Consider the following 4,951-nt stretch of genomic DNA (forward strand, 5'->3'; position numbering starts at 1 on the left):
CTCAAACAATTTCCCAAAAAAGCCAAAAAAAAAAAAAAAAAAAAAAACCAAAAAAACCCCTCAAACAATTTCCCCACTATTCCAAAAAAAAAAAAAAAAAAAAAAAAAAACTCTGTTGAAATGCCCGCTTTTTGAAAAATTTTCTAATAAGTTTAGTGAAAGATATATAATTTCACATTTATTTTTGTATGGTTTTAGAGCTTTTTCAAATATTCTTTTCATTGGGTTTGATATCTGCTAAAATATCTCCTCCATTAGTAAAACATTTCAGTGCATAAACAAAACCCAAAGCAGAGAGTTCAATCCACTTTCTAGTTTAATACAAATCAAATAATGGTAAAGGCCATATGGTTCAATTCATATATTTTGGGATAACATTGTTGCTCCTTTATTTTCTGTTGTCCTTCAAACTAGTAGATTTTACTCTTTTATTGTGTTTTTTGTTGTGTTAGAAAAAATATCTGAACCAGTCAAAATTGGACTTGGCAGATGTGATTTAAAACAGAAATCGATATGACCAGTGCATCTCTAGGAATTATTGCACTTATCTTCAAAACAAAATGTTAATAGATAAGATTCACTTTCATTTTTATCTTTATCTTCCAAAATCTGTTTTTTAAAACGTATTTCTTTTTGTTATTTTGGTTTTGTATTGCTATGTCTGTGCTAATGTCTTTAAATTAGGGGGGAAAGGCTTTCAGCTGAATCTAAAGGAACTTATCTCCTGGCTGGACCAAGAACATGTCATTGCACACATTTATTTTTTGTTTGTTTGTTTTTCATTCGCCTCTTTGTTACATAATGTGTAATTTTTATGTGTGTTATGATTTAGTGTTTTTTTTTTTTCTTCACAGCTCTCATTTTAATCAGGACATGATTGTATTTGATCATTTTATACTTGAACAGGTTTATTCTAATTAAATATTGATTTTTTTTTCACCTTAGCAGAATGATTGTATCACATTCACTTTTTTTTTTAAGAAGCGTCTGTCAAATGGGGGGTTTACAACGCTGAGGGTCTGTTTTGGTGGACGTTTATATCTAGAGGACTATAATGGTTACATTCCCCTAAAAAATATAATTTGGTAAATGTCCAGTAAATTGCTGAGATGGATATGATTTGATAGAATAATTACATAAGAATTAAAAAAGCTCAGTTTACTGAACTCCCCACCCCTCCACCCCCGCCACCTCCCTCCCAAAAATAAAATATCAGTCTGGTCGCAAAATTAAATACTGATTAAATACATCCAACAAAATTGCAAATTATATAAGTTGTGTTTTAATGCGTCGTTTATGTAGATTCCTGTAATGGTGGGTGAAAAATAAAATCAGCTGTTCGTTTAAAGAAAGAACAAAACTAAAACGGTCCTAATTACAGACATGCAAACGTGGAGGGGGAGGGAGTGCGTGGATGTGTGTAAGTGTGCGCGCGTGTGTACGATTGCGATGCAGCGTGGGCACCGTGCTGTTCCCCAGCTCCTCAGCAGGCAGGACACACCTTCTCCGGGCTGCAGCACCCTTCATGGCATTACATCATCACAGACACCTCGAACCCACGCGCACGAGCATGCGTTTACAACATCTGCACGTGCACGGTCTACATGGATAATTGTCCCCACCACAACAATGACCGAACTCTTCTACAAACGACTGTAGGCGCGCAAAAACAATTTTGCACACGCACCAATTAAATCCACGCACACGTCTCTGCTCAGCAACCTCCCACCAGCTACAGCAGCTACACCGGTTTATGCAACATCACATGGACTTTCTCACAATTTCAGTTATTGCAAATAATTAAAATAATAATAATAAAAATGTATATAGCGTAAATGGAGAAGAACAGGTTCTGTTTAATTTTATTAAGATAAATCCAGAGTGGGGGACATTTAATGCACCGCAGGGCCGCGCACTTTCCCACACTCAAATCTGAGACACGGGGAGAAAGAAAAGAGCATTCTCCAAAAATCCTGCGTAGTATCAGTCTGTCCCCGCCCAGAGGAATTAGTGTTACCTTGAGAGCCCTTGGCTTTTTGCGGCTGATTTGTTTGAGCCGTTAATCAGCTGTCAAGCATGGGAAATACAATCTGAAAAGCCTAAATTATCAAAAATAAAGGGGGGTGGGAGAGAGAGAAAAAAACGCCCATCCTGCTACTCCACCTGACCTTAATTCTAAGACAAGCAGAGTTAAAATGGAGAAGCAGAAATCTTTTCTTACTAATTTATTGGATAAAAATCTTATATCTTTAAATCGGAATTTTGTGTTTTATTTTATTTTTTTCAATTATTTTTATGAAGAAATACGATCATTTCAAAATTGATTCATGTAAGCCTGTGTATGTAAAAACGTTCCTGTTTCCATCAGGAGAAGGAACATCTTCAGGCCTTTAGGAAAATAAACAAATAAATACATTCTGGCACACGGGTCACGCCCATTCTGTAGGCGGTTTGGAAAGAGGGAAGAAAAAAAAAATCCCGATTAGGAATTCCCTCTGCATACTTCCACCTATGCATACATAAATGCAAAGGAATAATGTTTTAATCTTATTAACTCTCTGCAGCTATGAAGGAGAGAAAAAGAAAATCCGCCTTTTTTTTTTTGGTAAATCTGAACGTGAAAACGTCCGGCCTGGAGATGATTTTAGGGATGCAGACAGAAGATTCAGGCCTGTTTTTTTTTTTGTTTGTTTTTTTTTTTTTGTTTGTTTTTTTGTTATTATTGCTATTATTATTATTATTATTCCTTGTTTCCTTCGTAGGGCGCATTGAATGCAGGGCCTCATATTTAACTGCGATAAAAAAATAATAAGAATAATAATAAAAAAAACGCCAAACACTCTCCCTACAAATTGGACATCTCGCCCCATCCGTCGCAGTGGAGGTGACACAGATGAAAGCTGCAGGACTTGAGCTAAAACGTTAATTCAAGATGAATAGAAGTAAAACGGGAAGCTGTCAGCTTAAGAAGGTGCAGCATGAAATGCGTTTCAGGGAAATGCATTTCAGCGAACCCCTTCTGCAGATGCTGGGGAGCCCAAATTAACCCGATTCATCAGAATATTTCACAATTTCCCTCCGTTAAAAATGATGTCCCTGATTTTGCGTCGGATAGCGAAAAGGATTGCTCCAATTTTGTTCGACAATTCTGAATCTGAGAGGAGCAAATTTGGGATGATTTTACATTCAGGTTAGTCGTAAAACATCAGGTGTCTAAATTATACCTTCAAATTGTGATTATTTGTGTTAATTTGATCTGCTGAATGTGAAAAAGAAAACGTCAGCTGCGTGTTTTCTCTCTCTCTCTCTCCTTTTTTTTTTACCCCCCCAACAGGAGGGCGATGGAGGAATGCAACGGTCACTGCTGTCCATCTCCGCGCAAACGCAAGGTCATGCACCAAAAAAGAAAAGCTGCTCGAATTACAAGAAAATGTGCATCAATATTTAAAGAGCCCACGGGGAGCGTGCGTGACATTTCAACACGCGACTGCAGCCGAGAACAATGCGTGAAAACAATGCGTGCATGGAAACTGGACACCTAGCGCGCATATGATATATAATTCATCAACCTAAAACAGGGTGAAGGAAATCCTCCTTTTATCTTTTCAGTTTTTACTCCAGTCTGGCTCCAAACCTATGTTTACAACCACAGGGCCCATTTAAAGGCTTGCAGTGTTTGAGGTATGTTAATGATCAAAACAATAAAATTGATATTTTATATCGTGACCATACGGGCAGCGCAGAGGTCTGTAATTCTACTCTTGCCTGTCAAAGTGACATTAGTGGCCAACATGGCAGAAATTTTCTGTTTGAACCCCCAAAATGTCGCGATTCCTTCAAGGAGACCCACAGACATCCGCCGAGTCCGTGCGCAAAAAGCGGAAAAAAGGGAAGAAAAAAAAAAAAAAAAACTCTTGTAAAAGTCCTGTGATACCTGTCCACCAGGAGCTGAAACTCGAGCCTTCCCTGCCTCCTCTCCCCTCCTGCTTCTGCTCCTCTAACTCTCATTCTGAAGGTGGACACTAACATGAACAGGTTGAACTTACACAGACGGCGTTACTGACCTCAGATCAGCAGACCAAAAGTATCCACCTGCTAAAATCCAGCTGCCAGTGTACACGGACCCACTTTCCCTCCCTTTTTTTTTTTCTTTTTTTTTTTTGCTTTTACAAAAATATCCAGGATCCAGTTAGAAGCAGCGCCGTCTCCGGGCTGCCTTTATCGCTCCTCGCAGGTGCGTCCAACACGGTGCATCATGCGCACAACAGCCGCTGTTTGCTCTGTGCCACTCGCGGCGGCTGCGGGCAAGAGGCGCGCACACGCTGACACGCACGCGCGCGCCAAACAGGGTCCGCCCTCCACTCAGCGCCAGCGCGCGCCCTTTAAAGGCACATGGAGAGTGCGCACAGACACGAAGGCGCGTCTTGGATGCTGTGTATTCATTTAGTTTCAGTTTGTTTTTGGGGGGAAAAAAATGCTGCTGGAGAAAACCTGCAATGCACAATGTTCGAATGGGAACATGTGGAAGAATTTAATATGGAGAATGTAAGAAGAATAAATTAATGTAATAACATGGAGCCAGTGGAGGAAAAATTCCTATACTATACAAAGCGATACCCTCAATTAGTTACCCTAACTTGTTTCTATAGTTTACTTCAATTTAATATAAGTTATGAAATTCCAACCTAATTTCGTGAGTTCCATGAAATGTAAATTTAAGTGTGTCAACATAACTCAACAATTTGAGTTTTAAAATGGTCTGCATGAGTTGACATGTTTTTATTATTATTATTATTATTATTATTATTATTATTATTATTATTATTATTATTATTATTATTATTATTATTTTAATTTATTCTTTTTTATAGTTAATATTTAAAGAGCCCACAGGGGCTCTTTAATGTGACATAACCTCAGTGCCTTCAAAAGTATTCATATTACTTGAGCT

The 4,951-nt window shown here is 38.2% G+C and overlaps 1 protein-coding gene across 2 annotated transcripts in view; it reads right to left on the reverse strand.

The window, feature by feature from the left end:
• nrxn3a (neurexin 3a) overlaps positions 1-4,315 on the reverse strand; it is a 104,698-nt gene extending 100,383 nt beyond the window's left edge. For both annotated transcript variants that reach the window (XM_015047345.1, XM_015047344.1), the window contains exon 1: positions 4,065-4,315. The gene's annotated coding sequence lies outside the window, so the exon portion shown is untranslated. The remainder of the gene's footprint in view (positions 1-4,064) is intronic.
• Positions 4,316-4,951: the final 636 nt, after the last annotated feature.

This window comes from Poecilia latipinna, unplaced genomic scaffold (assembly GCF_001443285.1).
Source record: "Poecilia latipinna isolate Pla-1442-1.1 unplaced genomic scaffold, P_latipinna-1.0 Scaffold821, whole genome shotgun sequence".
Classification (NCBI taxonomy): domain Eukaryota; kingdom Metazoa; phylum Chordata; class Actinopteri; order Cyprinodontiformes; family Poeciliidae; genus Poecilia; species Poecilia latipinna.